The 23,768-nt window shown below is 39.6% G+C and overlaps 1 long non-coding RNA gene across 2 annotated transcripts in view; it reads right to left on the reverse strand.

The window, feature by feature from the left end:
- Positions 1 to 22,770, reverse strand: part of LOC119895290 — a 75,393-nt gene extending 52,623 nt beyond the window's left edge. Inside the window, exon 1 of one of the 2 annotated variants that reach the window (XR_005443054.1) lies at positions 22,438 to 22,769. This is a non-coding gene — a long non-coding RNA (uncharacterized LOC119895290). Of the gene's footprint in view, positions 1 to 22,437 lie in introns of both variants that reach the window. The other variant, XR_005443053.1, reaches the window with a different exon arrangement.
- Positions 22,771 to 23,768: the final 998 nt, after the last annotated feature.

The raw sequence follows: 23,768 nt of genomic DNA on the forward strand, positions 1-23,768 counted from the left end.
ATAGCAGGAAGACATCTACCCCTTTTAACAATGCCCTGACAAAACTCTTTTCTTCCTCTCCTCAATAAAAGGCACTGATTGCTGTTACATTGACCTTGTATGAACAAATGGTTGTCATCCATATTTATTATGCCAGACAATCATATGTCTCTGTTTCATCAAGGTGAGCTGGGAGGCAATCCAAAGTTGAAATTCAAAGGAGATGGAAATTAGGAAGTGAATAAGGGAGGAATAAAAAAAACTGGTATTCAGAGACCAAAAACCCCCTCTGTTTGTCTTCCTTTGTCTCTTCTCTGTGAAAAGAATAATACGTAATTTCAAGGCAACGGGGTCAGCCATACCATTAGCCATTGTTGTCAAGAGTAACAGTGTGATCAGGAGGTGGTGGGAGAGATGTTGCTGATTATGAGCCCAGTTGAATTGTAAATTTGTCATCTCTGTCATATGCAGAACACTGCCACTTGCGAAAGGTACAGAACTACAGCAGAGTAAAGATCCTTCCTCTCAATAAATTCTCACTGTATTTACTCTTGTTTTTTTGGGGGGTTTTTTTACTACTGCTGCTTCCTTTGCTGCAGTGCTCTGTGATTGGTTGAATCCATGTGTCAAGTCACTTCAGTGCTGTCAGGACAAGAAGTGTTATTGGCTGGTGCTCCAACCCCACTCCACCCCCGCCAACCACCCACCACAAAGCCGTGGTGTAGATGAGTGGGCAAGCAAATGTGTGCATCAGGTGGGGCTTCACTCCAAAAGAGGAGGAGGAGGCACTCTGGGCCACCCCAGGTAACAGAGTACCAGAATGGGGACAGTAGAGCAACTGGATGCTTTTCACCACCCTTGATATATTTTCATTCACAGAGGAGCGAGTGCAGCAGCAGAGGGCTAATGCACCGATGCTTTATTTTTGTAGTGCTTTTACCCAGAGTGATAAATTCATCACAGGAAACAGCATCAAAATGGTAAAACTAGGTCTGCAAATAAAAGTATTTTAAGAAAAAAAAAACAGTCTTAAAAAGATGCAAATTTGGGTTTACAGTGAGTTATTTGCCTTATGATGATCACCAACTAGCGGTCGTACCACTCCATAACAGGACAAGAGACCTGTTCTTTTTAATCTATAATCCACTTTTTTCAGATAAGTCAAAGTCATGGCCCTCTCTGAAGTCTCATTCTGACTGTACAGACTGAGTGACAAGCTCCAAGCTCACTTCAGGGCAGCACATCAAAGCTCAACAGCACTGGCTGTGACACGGACACACACACAATGACGCTGGGTAAAATAATTTAGGTCACGCCAGTGCTGTGAGTCACTTCATGTGGTCCTCCACCATACACCATTGACATAAATAGCACCAACACCGCAGAGACAAAACAAAAACACGTAGATTCTCGCTCACACAGCGTAGTTCTAAGGTGACGCGACCATCAACAATCGGTCGCTTTGTCACATCACACCAAACTTGGCAGACAGGAAAGGTAAAATGAGAGTGGAGATTTCCCCCCACCCCAACAGTGGTGCTGGTATTGTATGTACTGTGTGTAGAGCACACAGCAGCAGTGGGTGTGACTTCCACCTGCAGGCCAGCCCAGGAAGTGATGCTCAGTTAAGACTCAACTTACTGATGAAACATGGTTTCTGCTTTGGTTTTTGCTTTCCATCCACTACAGGAGTTCATACCGCCTCCCAAGGAAGAGAAAAACAATGAATAGATCATATGAGCAGCACATAGCTGTCCAAATCATCAAACATTGCCTAACAACAATGCTGTAACGTCTGACTTTTTGTCGTTCTCGGTGCTCCACAAACGTCAGTGCTGATACGGAGTCAAATTTTTTTTTATCAGAGCAAGAGCGGCTGTTTTGCAGATTGAGGTCAGGATTTGGCTCGGAGTGTTATGTAACCTGGTATATGGGCCAGAATAATAGTATTACATATGAGATTGCAGTTCAAACGGGAGTCACAGTGGTGAAAGGCAAGCTGATGCAGACTGCGGCAGTGTCTGTGTTTTCAGGCTGTGGCTCTGTGCTCATAACAAGACAGACATGCCCCAGAGAGCAGTCTAAGTCTTTTTCTTCTTGCCTCGTTTCATTTCTCCTACCCCATCAGTTTGTCTTCTCCCCTTTTCTCGCCCACGTTCTGTGCTATTCTGTTTCTTAAATTTCGTTTACTCAAATTCCCTGATGTCGCCATTGCTTCCACTTCCCCGTTTAGTCTCGCTGTGACAAACTGCAAGAAAGGACAGACAGACAGACAGACAGACAGACAGACAGACAGACAGACAGATAGATAGATAGATAGATAGATAGATAGATAGATAGATAGATAGATAGATAGATAGATAGATAGATAGATAGATAGATAGATAGATAGATAGATAGATAGATAGATAGATAGATAGATGCTTGTTAATCTCTGTATCTAAGATCTCATTAGGGTCTTGTCAATGTGTCATTGCCACTTCTGTTTTTCCCCCCTCTCTTGCTCTAGAAGGGTGGGATATCCGCATTGGTTGCTATGGCACCAGACAGCTCCATGTTTCCTCAGACAAAGGCTAACTAGGATTGTGTGTCTATGTGTGCATGTTTTCTGTGTGTGTGTGTGAATCCACATGTCTAATTGTGGGCACGAGCAATGCATGCATGTGTAAGGCCCCTTGCGTTTAATGTGATGAGGTGCAGCAAAGCAATAATCATCAATGTTTGGTTTACTGTGCCTTCACTGCAATCAATGATAAAATCCACTTAAGATTCATAATACATGACAGGTAAGCAGCTGCAACTCAACTCGGTGCTATGAATTAAATCTTCCACTTGATGACTTGCTTGATTTATTCATGAGGTGTGAATGGGGTTACAGCTGGCATGTAACAATTTGAGAAGTGCATTGAATATCTATCAGTCCTAGATTTCAGTGTCTCTGCCTTGCGTCTGTTTCTTGGTACTTTGTAAAAGCTGAAGTATGTGTGACTTCACAAACCCACATCTTCCATTATCCATCCCCATTGACCTGCCCTTTCTCTGTTTGCACTCCAGCAGAGGGCAGTGTCTGCCTGACACCATAGTATGCTTCTCCCAAACATTCCACTGACTGATTATTTTAAGCAGTGACATAGTTTAATATCACAGAAAACATGCACTGGCTGTTGCCTTATTTATACAAAAAGTGATTAAAAACCTGTGCTTTTATTTTCCACCCACAATCAAGCAGAGTACACCGCCACATCAAGAGGTTGGCAAATGTTCACTACTAACAAGAAGATTGAGTAAGCAGCTAGTGCCAGACACAAGTTAAATTACAATAAACTGAAATTCTGTGTTTTCACTGAAAACTAAAGCTCACAAAATATTTTCAACTACAATTCGCATAATTCTTTACAAGATGAGATGAAGGGTGAAGGGCTAAGTGCATTAAACTGATTTTCAAGACATCTTTAAATGACAATGGCTAGAAGCTGTCGAATTACAAAAGCTTGCTGCTCTGACAGCTGGGTGGTGGTAAAGAAAGGGAGCACTGGAGTATTTGTCTGTCTGTCTCTCTGTATGTGTGTGTTCATGTTTGCGTATGTGCATGTATGCGAGGAGGCCATGGTGTTGGGTAAAAGAGGTGTATTTTTTTTCCACCCTGTGGGGCCTCAGGCTGGGGTAGGGCGAGGCGGAGCTTTGGGGAGGCGCAGCATGGGGCGGGTTGTTTCAGCTGAACTCAGTGCACTGTAACAGCACTCGGGGCGGGAGGTCACAGAGTCCAGCATTCCTCTAGAGCGCTGTCTGTTTACACGACTGCCGCTGTGCTGGGGGGAGGTGGCAGCTCTGCATAACTACACCATCAGATAACACTCGTTGCTTGTATTGATGTTCATCATCTGCCAGGGAGATAAAAATCCTTTAGTCATTGTTTCAAATGTTGAAAACACTTTTTACTTCATTTAACCCCTTCATTCTCACTGTACATAAACTCACAGTCACAATGGCTTCACAGCAGACTTAACCAAAGAAACGGTATTTTTGTATCTGTGTATATAAAGTCAACCCAGTTATTCACCTTCGTGTTTTACATGTGCAGAGATAATGAGGAAACACATGTTATATGACTGTATGACCTATACATAGCGTTCAATATAACGCACACACAGAACCATTTGTATGCCTCTCCTTTCTGCTGAACCCTTGTCAATATGTGTACCACAGACAACACTGTTAATGCAATAAACTGCATGTAACTTTAATTGTGGTGTTTTTTGTATTTGTGTAAAGATGCTATGAACATGTATTGCTTGTGTATACTCAAGGATATACAAACACAAATGTACTAATTATGTTTTTAGCCAAACAAAACATCTCAGTTGCTGCTCTTTGTACTGATGTAAATTTGCTTAGTAGATATAAATCTACTCAGTGAGATCATTATTCAGATACCAAAATATGCATATTGCTTCTACATAAATTTGATTTTGTGCTGTGTATGTACTGCACCATAGTGCATGTAAAAACACACTAATTCCAGCTACCACAGGCAGACAAAGTCAAAGTATTCCTGAGCAGGACTGAGGGACCAGACCAGAGCGGAGATTATCTGGGGTGGGTCAGACTAAAAAGGACCAGTTCAGCCTCCTCTCAAGTGGCCAAGCTTATCAAGTCATTTATGCAGGAATAGCTTGGATTTGACTGGGCTGAGTTGCTGCTGGCCTCTGGCTGCTGGGCTAATCTGGGCTGAACTTTGACTGTAGCTCCTCTGTGCTGCTGCTTTCACATCCCAGAGCCTAACAGCCAGCTGGTCAGCTCCAGGGGAGCACAACAGAGATGGGGAGTGACACTCAAACCCTAGAGAGACAGTGCTCTTACTGTACCGCGGACTAGGGGGGGGGGGGGGTATGACTGTCAAAGGCTCCATTGTTTGACAGGACAGCATGGTTTCACATGCAGCGTATGATTCTCACTGCGGGTCTGAACTATAGCCCAGTCTGACCTAAACTGTCCAGGAGGATGTAGCTGTGGCCTCCCTGGGCAGGTTAAAGTGTAACCATGTCCGTGTTTTCTCAGGAAAGTGTGTTTATCTAGAGGACCAACATGGAGGCCCTTTTGTTTAACTAAGTAGCATGGCTCGCCCTCAAAGTAAAGCGCTCTGAAACACACAGGAACCAGGTGGCCCTTCCCTGTTCCATTTACTGCTAGTTAGGTACAGTGTGCATGAGCACGTGTGCGCTCAAGGGTTTGTTTACATGTGTGGAGAACAAGCAGAATGCAGGTAGACAGACAGTATCTGGAAGAGAAACATAAGCTGAGATTTTTCATCCAGCACAGTGCAAAAAGCAAACAATGAAAGCCCACACAAATTCAGGATATGAAAGGGCATCTATGTTCTGTGGCGAGTGAAAAAGCTGCAATAAAAATTCCAGTATTTTTCAACCTGCATCTTGTTCTCATAACTCTGGCCATTGTGACTACAGGACATATCAAATTTGCACTTCCAAACTAACAAAAACAATGTATGAGGCCGTGGAGCACTGTCGATTTAACTAACAGTGAATAACAGAAGATTCAAGAAAACTAGGTGCAATAGCTGGATATCTAGTGGAGGAAAGACGGATGCTGGTGTCAGTATGCTGACATGCCTTCGATGACAATGTTTAGCAGGTGTAATTTTTAACCATCTTACATGTCTCACTTACTTAAGCATTACTTTAATAATGGTAACATTTGCTAATACGCGCTAAACAAAATGTACAGCTGGAGCTGATGGGAGTGTCACTGGTTTTGCAGGTATTTGCTCATAAATCAAAGTGCTGGACAAAGTTACATTTTGAGCTGATGATGGCACTGCTGTAGGTCTGTGTGTCTGTTTGACCGAGCTACACACACACACACACACACTCGCAGGATGCAGTGTGGCTACATTCACACAAAATCCAGCACCATGTGGTTCCTTCCAGCAGGGTTGTTCAGAGGCATGGCTGTGTTAATTTGCGCTTTAGAACATAACCACAGTGAAACAATCAGAAAATCACATTTTCTGATTGTTTCACTGCTTTATTTGCTCAGCAATTGACAAATCCTACTCGTTATGCCTTTAATGCAGTCTGGATTAGTGGTTTACACCACTACAAGTTCTGCCAAAGCAGGACAAAGTGGAAGAGAGTAATGTGAAAATATGCTCTTCAGGATATGTTTTCAGTTGATGTGTGTGGAACATTGCCCTTGGGCAGAAACTGTACAAAGCATTTGAGAATTTCTCCAAGATTTTACTTTGCATCTTTTTAAGACTGGTGCTTAATTTAGCATATTTTAGTTAAAAGCAGGCACAGACTTTCTAAATGTCTGAATAACATTTGCAATATCCACATTAAGCTGATAAAGTAAAATATGATTTTTTTGGCAAACTAGGAGATATCCGGTATCTGAAACCCTGAAAGAAAAAAAATCTTTTTTTGTCATCTACAGTTTCTGTAAAGGTACTATGATTATACCTTCTATAAAACCAAAAACAAGCTGTCTCATTTATATTTGACATAAGTTTCTGCAAAACACTCAAATATCCATCTTCCCCTGGTTAGAAGCCTTTAAAAGCTGCATGAATCACATTTGGGCTGTGAAGCAACACTCATCACATTACTAGCCCTCCATGGACACATTCATGCCAAAATTTCAGAGTTGGGTGTTGGCTGCTCAACTAAATGCTTTGTGGCAGCTGGACACGTTCATGCATCAAATACTTAGTCGTGCACAAAAACCCTAGAGCAACGACTAGGTCTACTTCATCAAAGACCTCACTGATAGGGAAAAGTGTTCACACATATGTGGTATCCACAGACGTCACCTAGAAAATACCTGTGCTTGCCACTGGTGTAATTAGGTTAACCATGCAGGTCTGACATTGCATGAGGGAACATAGGTTATTATAATAACTGCAGACTTAGGAGTGTCCTGATGGTGGAGTGGATAAGTCGTGTAGCCTATAACTGCAACGTCCCCTTTTAAATGAATGTTCTGAGCAATATGTAATTAAAAACTTACTAAATAAATCGCTTCAGACACAATATTAATTCCAGATTTATGACCAGAAAAACGTGACACACAGTGCTACATCTCATAAATCTTCAGGTTTCCAGCTTTCAGATGGTGTATAGCACTTATATGTGGCATATATTTTTCAGATCTGCCATCTCCCCCTAAAGTTCCCTCATGTTCCCCCCTAAAAAAACCCAAAAACAAGTCTATGGTAGGGAGGGGCTGAGTGGAAGAGGTATTAACTACACTGCAGACTGGAGACTCTGCTAACGAAGATAACCAGAAGTTTAGTTGTGAAATAAATCTCATGTGTCCAACGTGTGTTGAGCGTGCATTCAGTAGACCCACACTATACACGTGTCTAAAATGTGATGCATTAGCGACCTCATGTAATCAGACACTGTGTGATGTTCAAATATCATGTTTTGATATATCACCACTGCAACAAATAAGCAGCCATGTCGCTATTCTCTTCATTCCTTTTTACTCACTGATTCGTGTGCATCATTTGAGAAGCAGCTACATAACTATCAAGCTACAATTTAAGAAATTAGTCATTTACATTACATTTTACTCATGAGAGTAAATGGAAATATCCACTGGTGCTCTCCAAGATTAGGAGAAACTTCGTAAATGTACACTTCTGCCTTTTTGCCTCTAAAGAAAACGCACACTCAGCAAGGATATCCCACATACTGGAGGCACATATAATGCTTTTTCTCTGGCCCAAGGGTCTGCATTTTCACTCATGGTGCTGACTCAGCCCACGATAGGAAGACAGAAAGGAGTATGTTGGGCACTGTTGGCAGTAAGGGAAAAAGGGAAAATCTCAATTCATAACCTAGAGCATTGAAATATGAAGTTCATGGCAAAAGGTTTTAACTCCTAAGGACAGTAATGCTTAACATACTTTACAACATCGTCGACAAAGATGACTAATTAACTCATGATCATTGTTGTCCGCGTGTGTTCTTGAGGAAAAAGGGTAATTTTATGATTTAACTAATGTACTTAGTTTCCCAAATGTTCAAATGCAATTATGCAAACCACTTATTTTACAAATAATACTATTCAACAAATAAATAACCAGCAAATCCAAAAACTTTATACTTTTTAACCCCAAGTAATATCTGCTTCCACAAAGAGGCTGTATCCCATTTTCTTGGATAGACACACTTTGCACATTACAGCCACTATCAATGTTTGGTTTGGTTCCATCACATTTGAAGATGTCAATTCATTTTTCATTACCCACTTGGTTTGACCCGTGTTCTTAGGCAGTGTTGGATGTGCAGCAAGATCCATAAAGGCCACGACCAGAATTGGGATTAGAATGAGAAGTACCAGAGACTAAATGCAGAGGACGCATGGCGTGACTGTCGGAGAGGAAACATGGTGCTTGCACTGAAAGAAACTGGTCATTTGTCAGGAGGCAAGTTGGACAGTCACCTTCTAGATCTATCAGATCAATCAAAAAGTGTAGTGGGCCTCACTCTGACCCCCCTTTATTTAACTGAAACCATACTCAAATACTATACCGCAAATGTCGGATTTTCTGTCATTTAAATAATATACAATATTTAAGTACGCAGTTCCCTCTGCTTGGAATCACTTGCAAAATTACATGAATCTTCAGGAGCTGGTCTCACTGGATGCATTTAAAGTTATTTTAAATGACTTGGAGGTAGGCACATCTGGCTGTAGATGTTTTGACTGATTCATATTGCCCCTGTTTGATCCCTGATGTTGATGACTTCTGACGACTACTGATGATTAATTTAGATATTTTATGATTACTTTGTTAATTGTTATATGTTTTGGTGTCTGCAACAATTGTGCTGCTGCCTGTCTTGGCCAGGACGCTCTCGTAAAAGAGATTTTTAACCTCAGTGAGACTTTTGCTGGTTAAATAAAGGTTACAATAATAGTATTTAAAATATATTCTGCCATCTTTATTTGTACCTTTATTACCATATGTTTCACAGTTAACACAGCTGAAGTTTGTGTTACCACCAAATGCAAGTACAAGTGAAAAGCAGTGTTGAAGGGATAATTGAATGCAGGTTACCCAGAACCCAGTGTTTGGTTTCTGCACTCACATATGGTCATCCTTCATGCACAGATCCAACTGTTTCCATATTGTACTTTTTTATGCAACCACATGCGTTACAGTATAAAGCTTGACCAATTAATTAGTTGAGCCATACTTTATTTCATATACATTGTCTCAATGTATATGTGAACAAGAAATTGCAGAACTGAAATGACAAAGATATGTTTGATTACATCATTTGTACACTACAGTAGACGGACAAGATTATTTTTCAACTGCAAAATGTCCTATTCAGTACATATCTTGGTTTATATCCATATGGGTATGTGCCTCAAAGTATTGGTGGGGCTACAACACAGTATAAAACAACCAGAAGTGAAATGTCTGCTGTGAAAAAAGTAACAAAACAGCAGTCTGCGCTCTGGCATTAAAAGAGTACTCCACCAATTTAGCACTGCACTCCTATAACAGTGTCAGACTCTATTTATTTTTTAAAAATTATTAAAGAGGTGGTATTATGCTCATTTTCAAGTTCAAAATCTTATTTAGAGGTTGTACCAGAACAGGTTTACATGGTTTAATTTTCAAAAAACACCTCTTGTTTTTTTTTTTCAAAACTGCACATTGCCGCAGCTCCCCTTTTCACCCTGTGTTGAAGGCTTCGTTTTAGCAATGGAGTGATACATCTTGTCTCTAAATGATCTTTGTTGGGAGTTGCACATGCACAGTTCCTAGTTAAGGACTACTAGCCAATCAGAAGCAGAGAAGGGCGGGTCAGCAAAAAGCCGGTAATAGCCAATCAGAAGCAGAGAAGGGCGGGTCAGTGAGAAGCAAACACGGCTTTGTTTCAGCTGTACATGTCGCCGACCAGGGGTGCGTTTTCCCAAAGCATTGTTGCTAACTACGGTAGCAACTTCCTTGGTTGGAACTATGCAGGTGCGACGCATCTGTTTCCCAAAACACTAGTTAGAACTAAGGAGGTAACTAAGTTGATAACTTACATGGTACGAACCATCGTTAAGCGACGCAGGTGTTCCCCAAAACCATAGTTCTGACGATCGTTCGCAACCACTGTCGTTACTTTGCATATAACTATAGATCCTGACCTGTGGTTAGAAGCTTAGTTCACAGTGATTATACATCACAGCAGAAAATGCAGTGTTAGGAGGTGGATATAATGTGTTTTAAGCAGGGAATGTTAGATATTCCCGCTGTCCAAACATATTTAAGGTGAAGGTTTTTTTTTATGTAGTTATAAAAGTACTTTTAAATGTATTTGTCAGGTCATGGGTAGGGTTGCATTGATTCAGTACTAAGTACTTAGTGTAGACCATCTACAAACAAGCAGGTGTTTTTCTCGCAGATTACCCATCTATTCACAATAACATGATTTAATATTATTCACCAGTACAAAGATTAAAGGACAAAATGGAGAATGTAAAGACTTAACTTTTAATATTACCTTCATGTATACATTTCTAGGTCTCTGAGGACGATGGGTGTTCTCTAGTCTTCATTACAAACATAAATATAAAAAGGGACTGCATAAAATTCATGAAAGTACTGTAATGAATAAATCCGTGAGAGCTTTCATTGCCATTATAACAAAGATAAATAGAGAACTCACGGGATTCAAACCTGTGTCTGTCTCAATAGAGAATATTCACATGCTCAGCCCTTATCACACTGAGCTATTCTTAAGACCTTGATATCATTTGCGGCCAAGGGAATCATAGTGTTATGGATTTAACTTATTTCACTAAATGTCTTGTAATCATTTATAGTTCTTAATTTTTTCTTCTAAGTTATAGCCTATATTTAGGCTAAATAAAATGATTAGGTTATATAATAATTATATTGTTGATTTCATTAACACTATTGTTGATTTTCTCGTTATACTATACGTACGACTATAATATGAAAAGCCTAAATAATAAGTTAGCACAATAACGTCACTTAAAATCGGTCACAACTGACATGTTTAGGCAGAATATTAGTTCTTATAGTTAGTCCAAACCACGGTGGTACGACTGTTTTGGGAAACCGTCGTACTTCAGATGTTTGTTAGTTTAACGATGCATCGTACCAACATAGGTCAATGCTACCTTCCATAGTTGTTCGGGAAACGCACCCCAGCTTGGCTGGAGCAAGAGTTTCAGAGTGGTGAGTTATTAATCTGTAACAAAAGTATTTTTCATCCATAAAGTTTTAAATGAGCTCCGTCTCTACATCACAGTAACAATTTTATGTCCATTGACTGCCTGGAGAGTAGCTAGTGTTTGGAAGGAAGATGAGAGGTGTTTTGAGGGCGTGTCAAAGTAGCCGCTTGGCGAGCGTTATATGAGACACATTTAGCTTTCTTCCCTGTCTCGTCACAGGGATGAAAGGGAAGCGGCTGGACTACAAACGAGCTGTTTTCAAGCGGTTCAGAGCAGAGTTTTCTGTGGGAGATGGGAACTCCCTTTGGGCTGGACTTTGGGCTTTTTTCACTTTGCAAACCTATTACATGCACAAAAAAGGTATATAACTAAATAAAGGAGAGGGAAAAAGCCAAAAAGCATAATACCACCTCTTTAAAATCGATTCTGCAGAACCAGATATATTATCTTTTTTATTCTGCGCCTACATTCCCTACAATGCAATTCAAACACTGCCAATTCAGTCGGAGCTGCAGGTGTGTTATGCTAGTAGTGGCTCGTGTAGCCTCCAGTGTTTCCCCTAGAATATTTTTGTTTGAATTTGCTGTTGTGCATCCATGAGCATGACACACTGTCCAGTATTCACACGCATAGAATAATGTCAGTGTTTTTCCTTTCCTTCCTCCTGTGGAAGACTGCAAGGTGCATGTATTTGGTGGGGGCTTTTGGAAGAAATAATGTATGTACCTAACATTTTGCTTATTGAGACAAAAAAGTTAGTGAAATTTAATGTATTTTTAACATGCTGCCAGGGTTGGGGTCAATCACAACATCTGCCTTCTTCAATTGAAATAAATATTGTGAACCATATGCAATCATCTTTAAACCATATGGGTAATTAGCAGACATAAGTTTAATATAACAATTTGGTTAGTCTGGTTGAAAAAGTCTGAGTAACAGAGAAATGCAAAAGTGAAGTACTGAAGCCCTGAAGCACAGGGGAGATGTCTGCTCGCAGCTTTCTAGCAGCTGGGAAACAACAGGCAAGACCGTACTCCATACATTTACTGCCAGTATGACAACTTACTGCTAACCTTTTCTTCTGCTCCGCTTACTTTCACCATCACATTCTGCTGCTCGCTCATTCAAACTCACTCAACCACGCAGTCGCTTTGTACACACATCAGGCACTGCCCTATTCCTTCAAGGAGTTACGCTACTCTTAACAGTACCTTTCAAGTAGATGAGTAGAGGGAGCTAGCCAGCCATTTTATTGTGTTTGCATAGTGTATGAGTGAAAATCAATAGTAGCCCATTGATATTAATGGTAATGTAAAATTTTTGCAGAGGCGATCATAATTTTGATAACTGTATATAAGTAAAAACACTAAGCCTTGAGCTGCGAACCTCAAGCAAAGATGAAGGAGTGAGATACAGAGGTCTGGTAAGCTCACTTCTTTCTAACGCCACACCCCCAGATTCAAACGTGTAATCTTCAGACCTAACTGACTCAAGTGAAACAGCTTGAGGAAATTTATCAGATTTCGCATAGCTCCCTCTGGAGCCACAATAAGCTTTATATGTTGTTCATATATACAGCAGTACTCCCCAACACCTTTAAGCAGACACTGCTTACAGCAGCTTTAAACTACTGATGATGTCTGTGTTTAATCCAGATTAAATACATTATTAAATGCTAGCTTTGAGCCATCTGACAGGGTTTTAAATCTTTACAAAACTACTGAAAATGTTTCTCAGCCAAACCTTTTTGCTAATCAAGGCATTATATTGCTCTGAGTCAGTCCACTAAGGGAGCACATTCTCTAAAACTGCAAAGAAACTACAAATCGCACTACCATCTCCAGGATTACCACACCCAAGCCCCATTATACATCTATAACCTAAGCCTAAACATAACAAGCTGAGCTACACAGCAGGGTGTGAGTGGAAATACTTTTTCTCATGCTTTTTCTCAGATACGCATATGCATCTGCACTATATCTAATTGTAGAGCAAATTAAATCACCAGTAAATCAGTAGTAAAAAAAAGTATGCAATGTTTTTTTTTTTACAACATTTTGGATATCACGTTGCTGATTTTCACTCTGGACATTTTATATGGAATGAAAAATGTATTTAAATGCACATTATCAGTGAGGCCTAGATTATGCCACAGTGGCTAAGTGATTTTATAGTCTCTGTATGATATTGTTTAATTACTCTTCTCTTTTTTCATTTTCCCATAAGATTTAGGTATAATTGTGTTCTAATAGAAGAGCGATTCATGTATTTAACAAGCAACCTTGCTGCTCCTTCTAAGCTTTGTAAGAAAATAAATCAATCACAGCTTCACCTGCATTTTTTCATTCTGTGTAAGAAGAAGCTTACAATGACTTCAAAGATGAAATAATAATAAAGTACACAGGTTACAGTTAATAACCTTTCTTTACAGTAGCCTCATTCTCTTGTGTTTTTCTCACTGGCTCAGTGGGATCAGCTGCAGACATAGGGCCAGCTCCATACTGTGAGACGCTCTGCCTTTCTAGCAGGTTGATCACACCAGCTGGAGTCCAGGATGGCAAAAAAAACGTTAAGAGGTTCACCCAGAGGGGTGCTCCTCATGAGCCACTCTCACCGCTCTTCACTCCTCTGCACACTACAGCTCTGTCATGTGTGTTACCTGAGGAGGATCAGGAAGGCAACATCTGGATATGTTCTGAGGGCTGTAATTTTAGAAGCTCTTCAACACTCTTAATCCCCTCACAGTGTGTTGTTTATTTTGGTCCAGTTCTCTGGTCAATAGCCAGATTTCTTAGAAGCAACCACCAGGTTACTGGGACTGACACAGTGAGGCCCTACAAAGCAGAAGGAGATCTGGCTGGCATGGCAGCACTCTTCAAATACAGTGAGCACAGCCATCTTTCCCATAGAAAGATACCAACCAGTCAATAGTTTTGTCAAAGTAATTAATGTCTGCTTCAAGAAACATCATGAGCTGGCATTTCTTTCTGTGAGACGTTGTTTTGTTTGCATCCTAGGAAAAGCAGCGTAGCTCAGTACAGCATCACAATGCATCCATTTTTCTTGTGATCATCACAAGAAATGTCTTGAAAAATTACTGTCACATAAATATGATTTATCCCCACTGCACAGGCTTTTACAGTGTGAAAACAAGTGTACATAAATAGGCAATAAGGTTTCTCTGAAGCAGGGCAGAGATGGAGACCAAAGTTCATTCTAAAACCTGATTTCATTACACAAGCTGTAGTTTCAATCTTCTTTCATCATTTAACTACGTTTGTTGTGGGGGGTTTTCAACTTTGCTACAAAATTGGGAATTCTGCTTTGCCCATGCAGAATGACCGACAGATTGGAGAAGGAAGTCGAAAACAGCTTTCTAGTGCAAAAGTCATCCCATTTATTGCTATTTGCCACCATTTTGATTGACTAAACAGAATATATTAAATACATCATTAGAAACATTACTACAAGGATGTAACAACTGTTACTCATTCAAGGTTTAAATTTTGCTGAGGTTTAAGGATTCAGCATAGGTTTAGACTGATCTCTGTTCTCCATTAGAATAAAAACTTAAGTTCAAATAAATACTTTTCTTGTATTCAACTTGCGCCAGTTAATAATAACAACCACAAGCTGAGATTAAACAAAGGGAAGAAGGTGAAACAGCCTATAATTAGAGGAGGCAAGTTGTTGACAAAGGCAGAGAGAGGCCTAATAGGAACAGACAGAAAAGGAAGAAAAAAGCACAAGATAAGGAGATAAAGACAGGAAAAATAAAGAGATTAGAAGGGGTCAAAAGGGCAGAGAGAGAGGAGAAAAAGGGATGCAGCATGGTCATATTTTACAGCCAACAGCAAGCGTGTGGTCTGGCAGGCACACCAGGAGTTAGTTTATTAGAGTTGTTTATTTTACAAGGGGCTGTCCTAAATAAAAAGAAATTGAAAATCAGCATGCCATCTCTGTACTGTCCTGACATGAGGTTATGGCTCCGTAAAGTACTATACTGTTTCTTTCCTTGTGTAACCAATCTATACGTAACCACAGATTCATATGAGCACAAGCCCATTGTATGCACAGATAGCCATTAATCCTGATAAATGTGACAGTATATCCAGGCATGTGATTTGTAAAGGGCAAAAAAATCAGGAAAATATACTGAGACCCCTCGACACCCCGATTAAACTGGCGTTGGCTTAATTATAACATGGATGGTAAAGCAGGACCCATGACAAAAAACTTATTTGGTGGATGTGTTGCAGTAGGAATCAAAGACAAGTGTCTAATCCACTGCCCCATCGCAACCTCTCTATAATAATTATTATTTTGTGTTCATTTTTTACCAAACTTCAACAGCTAAATGTCCAACATGAAATAATTGATTCTATAACTAAATAATATAACTACTAACTTTCAAATTAGTTCAGTAGAAGTTAATAGGTAATTTTTAATGAATAAGAGACAGCAGCAAAGGTTGTTGCCTATTTATGACCTGGTGGCCTAACTGTTAAAGAAACAGTTATATTATTCAGGAAACTCAGATCAAACAGCCAGCTCAGTCTCTGTCTATTGATAAACTGTATGAAAAAGTTGGACATTTCAACTCTGGCAGCGGGCAGGCGTGTGCGTGAGACAGAACGACCGCGACAGTTTCACGGGATCGCGCCAGTTACACAGAAGCCGTTGCCATGGTTACCTCGTGGAGCGCTAGTTTGCCTGTCTGTTGATGAGGAGCGCAGAGCGACCCCGTGGATCAAAGCAGTATGAAAAGGCTTTACAAACCCTGTCACAACAATTCACCTTTAACATAAGGACGACTTAAAAAGCAATCATTCATACAGCAAAGTGTAGGCTGTATACGCTATATGAGTGATCAATTGACAACAAAGTCAAAGTAAACATTAGATAGCCTATAACAAGCAATAATCAAAAAATACCAAATTTATCAAATCCTTATTGTCAACTCAGTGTTGGGCAAGTTACTCAGAAATAATATAATTATTACCTACTAGTTACTTAGCATATACTCCTTAAAAAAGTAATATTAGCTACCCTACTTACTACTGGGTGAGATAACAGCACTCTCTCCCGATGAGTCCAAGCATCAGTGGCAGCAGCGGCCGGAGTTTTACGTTGCTGTGTTGCTTTAGCTGATGCTTAAATTAGCCTAAGTATAAATGTAGAATTGTTCACGGTCAAAAACGTTTTGCTGGTCGCACAAAGTTTACTATGGATGACAATGTTCTTTGCATCTTAGACTGTGACACAATAATGGCAATAACGTCAATTACAGCTGTCAAAAATACCTCTCTCTCCCTGTTCTCCAGTCTTCCTTTAGCTTTTTCGCTGACTTGAACAACATAAGGTCCGGTCCCGCTGACCTGCAGTAGCGCAGCATTACTTGGATTAGTAACTGTAATAATATAACTGTTTTGGAAATAGTAATCCGTTACATTACTCTTTACTGGGAAAAGTAATACGTTACGTACCAATGATGCGCGGGAGCGACTGTGGTTCACACTGCGCAGGTGTGGAATGGGCTGCTGAACGTAAAGGAACATCCTTGTTGATATTTGGCAAGGAAGAAAACTTTACACACGTCAGTCTATAGATTTCCTCAAATCCTTTCCATTTTACTCGGCCAGCTCCTGTACACCTCCTTTTTTTTTTTTTATTACAGATCTGCATGATTCACGTGGGTCTGATTTCAGGTTAATCCGAATTAATCGGGAATTCCGGATTTTTCCGTAAAAATCACATCCCTGTATATCACAAGGCTGCAGGTGTCAGGTCTAGGACTACATATGAACAAGTAATCAACACGAATGTGTCTCTCTAATGTGTTAATGAGTCTCCAATTTCTCTCTACATTACATCAAATTAGCTATAATATTTATATATTTTACACCTAAACACTTCACAGCTCAATTATATAAAATGGTTGGATAAAAACCTTTTACTAATTCTAACAGGATTTCTGTAAACTTGTACTGCCACGCTGGGCTGGTAGCATGAAGTGAGCTAATCTAATCTGTAAGAATATAATAATAACTAAAATTATTACTTAATAAAGTTTTAAATTATGTTGCTTTAAGGGTAGAACTGCCCAATTTATATGAAATTAGACTGATTCCTCTCACTCAGTTGACTGAAGAACATGATTCTATTTTGGAAAATCAAATTTTTTCATAGCAATGTCTTTGGATGTATTTTGTATTTTAATATGAAGCATACCTCAAAAATACTACAGCCAAATCTCACATGTTAAGCCACTGCAAATGTGCACTTAAATGTGCGCATCACATTGTGTTATTAAGAGACACTGTGAGCAGGGACAGTGGAAAAAGTGGATGAAAGGTCATTAAGTAATATAATGGCCACAATAACTGCAAATATGAACTGACAGAAATAATGATTTAAGCTTAAATGTGTAGAACAAGAAGCATTACATTTTAAATATCTGCTCCCCATTTGTGCTCAGTATATGGTGGTGGAGAATACTAAAACGACTCTTTGCCTCTAACAATGACCTGGTAATACTTGGTATAAATGTGTACAAACATCAAGTCAATATTAAAATACATATGAGAGGATGCATATTCCCAAAATCCGATACTATTTGGGCTGAACGGGCCTCATCATGACAGTGGCATAGAGGCAAAAACGTGCTGTCAAAGAAGAACAGGGTTATTTTTATTCACAGATATTTCTTTAACAAGCAATCAGCCAAACAGAGGTTTTCACTGCCACTAATACTTTGTCCTTTGTTTTGGTTAGGGATTACTCTAAACCATTTACTGAAATGGTGTGCAATCACTGCCATGACACTGTCTTTTCAGCCCTAAGCCTCATGCTAGTTACTGCAGGGAAACTATTTTTCTGTCACATCCTTTCACCCGCTGCCTAAGCTTAACTTTGGCCTATGAAACTGTCCTCGCTACTTTAATTTTCCAAAGCATAATAAAGTGGGCCTTATTTCCTGACATCACAATTAAACATACAGAAATATTTCTGTAATGAATACCTTCTTCACTCTCTAACATATATTTCTCTTAACCCTGAATAGACCACATATTGATGAACAGATTTTATTAAAGGACAATAATCCACAATAACTTTGATCCAACTATAAATATATTAGCCCACACTATACATGCATGATATGGACATTTTAGAAGGGACATAAGTATCCTTAAACACCTCTTGAAGCCTTGAAGGCTAAAGCTAAGCAATGTGGAAAAAAATATGTTAACTTTAAAATTAAATGTCAAATTCAGTTTAATGTAAAATTTAAAAACAGATAATATAGAATAATAATAACAGAAGTTCGGTACCACTAACTAATCAGCCACTGGCCACAGCAGCGTGACCTTCAAGCCCGGCTGTTGTTATTTTCCATAGAGGTCAGCAGCTAAGAATGTGAAGCATGCAGAGCCTGAAACATGCCTTTCTCCCCCACCACTTTTTTGTAAATATTTTTTGCTGCTACTCCTACAGTATACAGAACCTCCATCTGTTTGTTTAAAATAGATGTACATTTTAAAACATACTCTAAAGTAACTCCATCATCCTATGTGTGTATGAACTATCATAGGTTTTGTAGCCGACAGCGTTGTGAGCAAGATCACTAAATATGGTGCCATAATGACGTTAGTCATCATTTCCAAGAGCAGTAATCACTGGAGAGACCTGTGAAAAAAATAGGAGAGCTATTTTGATCTGTTTCCCTGCAGGATAGCCTTGGACAGCATGTAGGTTTTCATATAGCCTAACTCACAACAGATACTAACTGGAGTTTATGGTCAGCCATTCTGAGTAAACCTAACTTTGCGGAAATTTGCTTCTTTAAACTGTAAATAATATTGTAAGATTGTGTCGCTGTCAGCTTGTTTTGGGTTCTTCTGTACACATATGGCTAAAAATGTATTACTGCCGCTTTAAGGTTGTTTATCAATGGTAGCCTTTTTATTTCAACTTCTTCTGTCATTCCTGAATGAATAATGCAGCCCAAATCATGACGGAAGGGTAGTTAAAGGACATTTTAATGCTATCCTGTTGCAATAGTAGTAGTAGTAGTAGTAGTAGTAGTAAATAATAGAGAAAACGTCTCCACGAGACAGTTGCTCTAAGTCATCGAGGCCCGAGTTGGGCTGGGTCTAAATTATTTTCAAATAAATGGGTTCTGTGGTATTGCCATGGGTTCCAGGTCTGTGTCAATATTTATGATGGTATATCCAAGTGGACTTGCTAGTGGCACTGGTCATGTGTTGAACATTACACATGATAATTTTTTACGTATGTTAAGAAAAAAATGTTTTTTAAAGCAAGACGGAGAGTTTGAACTGTGAAATTTCTGGGAAAATAAAATGTGCTACTACTCTTTTTGACGTGGCTGCTCAATGAGTTGTAGCGCATCATGCAGCTGCCAGTGTTGTTGTTCTCTGTTTAATTCAGTCTGTTCAGGTGGCGCTCATTTTAGTTTGGATGTAATTATCCTCAGGTCAATCCTTTTCTGAAATGTAATCTATGCATATCAGATTCAGATAGTTAACCATTCATCTATGTCTGACTGGGTCCGAAATTTTGTTATGTCTGTACTAGGGATGATAACGATTAATTGTATTAATTGATAACGCGTGAAATTGTATTAAATAAATATCTGAAATATAAACAGGTAGCTTCCTATTAAATTCTATACTCTAAGAATGGTGTATTTTCAATGCCTGTTTCAATGAACCACAAACAGAGGACGTAGCCGCTCGTTGGCTCTACTATTGGGGGAGCAGTCCTAAACAAGATCAAGATCAACTTTATTGACCCTGAGGGAAATTTGTCTTGGGCATCAGTGCCGTCCAAGGCTGCAGTAACAGTAACACATATTGAATTCACGATCCCACACATCATACAGTCCATACCATACATTTACGTTGCAATGCACAGGTATCAGTAACTGATCACTGAATTACTAAAAAACCTGAGTAATGGTGAAAGTTTTGGGCAGATTATTCATTAAGGAGAGCTCCGGAAGTAGGAATGAAGGACAGCTTATAGCGGTTACTTTTACATCTGCCAATATTATTGGCCGATATGAGCTAATTGCATTTATGCATATGACTATTAAAAAAGAAACATAGCGTAAGATCCTTCACTCAGTGTCATGGGTGTTGCATAGTTTGCCAACCCGAGGGTGTGCTGCAGCTCCCCTGTTAACTACACTGCCTGATAAACGTGATTTATTTCAAACAGTGTGGCAGTTCTAGTGAATGGTCCACATTTGTCCCTCATTCATCATTTCTAAATATTCTCTACAATCACGTACAGTGGCTAATTTAGCAATGCTACCCGTTGCTAAATTATCCACAAAGCTAATGCCATGTTTGTCAGTGGAGGAGCACTAACTGTAATGAGCTGTTAAACTCATAGTTTCTGGTGTATTCTAAATATATCTGCGAGCCGCCTGTCTGCAGTTATAGTTGGCGTGTCTGAATTGATTAAACCAGAGCGAACATGTACATAAACGTGAGTTGAACAAGAATCTAACAGTGCTTCCTGCAGCTCGTCTTTTTGTAACATTGTAGATGTGAAACATTGTAGTCAGACCTGTAATGGCTCTGGTTGTAGCTGTAACATTAGTTAAATGAAATCTCAAAGTTGCAAGTCCTCGTTGTAGAAAGTCATGCAGTATTAGATGCATTCAACAGCAACTCACTGTATCATAGAAGGCATGATTTATACAGATGCTGATTAAGAAAGGCTTTCTTGTTGCTTTGATTAGCTTGGTTATATGCAATATGTTGCAGTGGAAATAAAGTTTTGATTGAGGAAATAAGGCGTTTGGTATTGTTTGGTACAAGCAAATGGTTGTCTCTAATGAACAAAATCCATGCGCCCATATTTAACTATTAGCTGCCAACAATGTTTAATGTTGCTGCCCTTAAACAAGAAGCCACACTACTTGGAAGGTTAGCACGCTAGCTATTAACACATAACTCTATTGCATTCATCATGCACAGCACAATCCACCATGTGCTTTGGGCTTCTTTTCATACTGCAACGTTCACACATATACACTCAAAGAATTTTGTGAGAGAACAGCAGCTCCGACCACAAACAATAAAAACAGCATAAAGCAACAAGTTTACAGAATACAAATACATTCAATGACTACTGTGAAAAAATTGCCAGAATCAAATTAAATATGGTACTTTTTGTTACAAATACTGAGTGAACGTTTTTACCAAGCGTCAACCTCAGGGACTGAAAAATTAGGCCAAAGTGCCAAAAACTGCAGTTCATTGAATGGCCACTTGAGGCTGGCCCAAAAACCGAGTCCCCATAAATCCCCATTAAAATACCCACCTTTACAGCAGAAAACATGTCTTACTTACTTACCCATCAAATTATATTAAGGTTAAAATTATGCATAATTGAGGGTGTGGCCGCTTTGACTGACAGGTGGGTGCCTCTCAGGTGGCTAGCCACTAGGTGGTCCAGCAACCATTCTACATTCGGCCCACCTCAGCTCCACCACTTTGTCCATTCTTGGATTAGGACTGCCAAGATGGTGACAGCTGGAGCCGCCCACGTTGAGCTTGACAACGATTCTTTAGAAACCTATGGGTTACGTCACAGACACGGCGTCCACATTTTATACAATGTATGATTTCAACACAATAATGCTATTACAATTGGAGTAAGGGTACTGCAGATTATTGGTTTACAAGTAGGCTGCTGTTATTTTAACCAGCAGTAAATCCTGTCATCTCTGGAGTGAAGACATCACACTGTCTGGTTGCTTCCTGTGTGTGTGTGTGTGTGTGTGTGTGTGTGTGTGTGTGTGTGTGTGTGTGTGTGTATGTTTGTGTATGTGCATTTGTGAGCGTGTATATTTCTGGACTTGTGAGATGTCTGAAAAAATTAACAAGAGAAAACAAGACATACCCTGAGAGAACCAGGGCAGCTGAGTCTAATCCAAAAATGAAACAGCCAACACATCATAAAATTCAACAAACACAACACACGCCCCCACACGCATGTGCACACACACACACAAACATAAAGAGATCAATAACAGCTCATGTAAAGAAAAACTGTGTAAGTGCTAGATTATTGTACAGTTTACTGAAGGGTATAACAACAATTGTACAAGGAGTTAAAAACTTTTATATTGATCCAGGTTGAAACCAAACAAACTAGGTTAACTTCAGCTGTTTGTGAGTAACTTACCCTTTTCAACACAAGTCTGCTTGTTGTCACTCCTTCATTCCAGCTAGGCAAGTTTGTTCCTCGGATTTCTTTCGTCTCAAGATGGAGGCAGAAACTCTCCAAACACAATTCCTTTGCTCTGAGTTTTTGTTATTTTGAGTCTACCAGGTCCAGTTCTGCTTTTCTCCTGCTGATTGCTGCACAAGCTGCTAACATGACAGCATTGATAAACAACCATTTGGAATGAGAGAGACCAGTGAGTGCTGAGACACACAGGTGCATGCTGACTGCCAGCGAATACAAACAGAGGGAGGCATAGACAGCTCAGAGAAACACAGTATGAAACGGCTCCTTTGCCCGTGGTTCCCCTTATGTGGGACTCCAACCTTACTCCACCTCCCTCCCTCCTTCCTGCACCTCCCCTCCCTCCCTCCCTTCCTCCCACCCTCCCAAACAGCTCCAAGACAGAACAGAAAAGGACCCAGAAGTAGCTGTTTCTTGAGCTTTTTCCTGTGAATTTTTGCTTGCAAAATTCACACAAACAAGAACTTCTTGAATCAATGATCAATAAATCACTGATGTTTTACAGGTTTTTTTTCATTACACAAAACCTAATTTTAAAAAGCCAACACAAAAATACACTGAAACACATATCAAAGCCATATCTCTTGTATGCAATTCCTTGATTAACAGTAGCTGTATTATAACAAATGCATTACTTTAACAGACCCTCATTAAGAATTTATAAAATGGCATACTGGCTAGTAGTAGGGAATCCAGCAAAGCAGGCAAGAATGCTTATAATGATGGTGTTGAAATTTCACTTTTATAAAATCAGGCAAGGGGCAGGACCCATGGAGACTTTCTGAAACATCGCTAAATGCCCCCCTTGGGCAAAAGTTGGCCTTAACCAGCTCCTGCTAGCACTCACTTGTGTCACTTGTGTTTACAGGGGTCAAAGCAGAACTGAAATGTTTTCCCAATATCAAAAAAGTCAATCATGTATTTGTTAATACTTCTATAGATGAATATTTTTAAACAAGTTCATCCAGAGTCAAATAAATACGCACTTGTTTTATTTGACTTCCTTTTTGGAGGCAAACTCTACTAAAGAATGTATCTCTGTCTATGTGCCAGACTAGCTGGTAATTCCCCCTGTTCTTGTACTCTGAAGCTAGTTCAGCCCATCTTGAGAATATTTAGTGGCCTCACTAACTCCTGACAGCTGTGTCAAACCCTATCAGTTATCAGGATGACTAGCTCTGTTGTTCAAAAAAAACCTCCTTCAATTTGAAATTATTAGAGCCATCTCTACATATACTTATATTTGACTGCTACTAAGTAGACCTGTA

Source organism: Micropterus salmoides, unplaced genomic scaffold (genome assembly GCF_014851395.1).
Source record: "Micropterus salmoides isolate LMB-PRFRI ecotype aquatic unplaced genomic scaffold, ASM1485139v1 Ms_hic_scaffold_9, whole genome shotgun sequence".
Classification (NCBI taxonomy): Eukaryota; Metazoa; Chordata; class Actinopteri; order Centrarchiformes; family Centrarchidae; genus Micropterus; species Micropterus salmoides.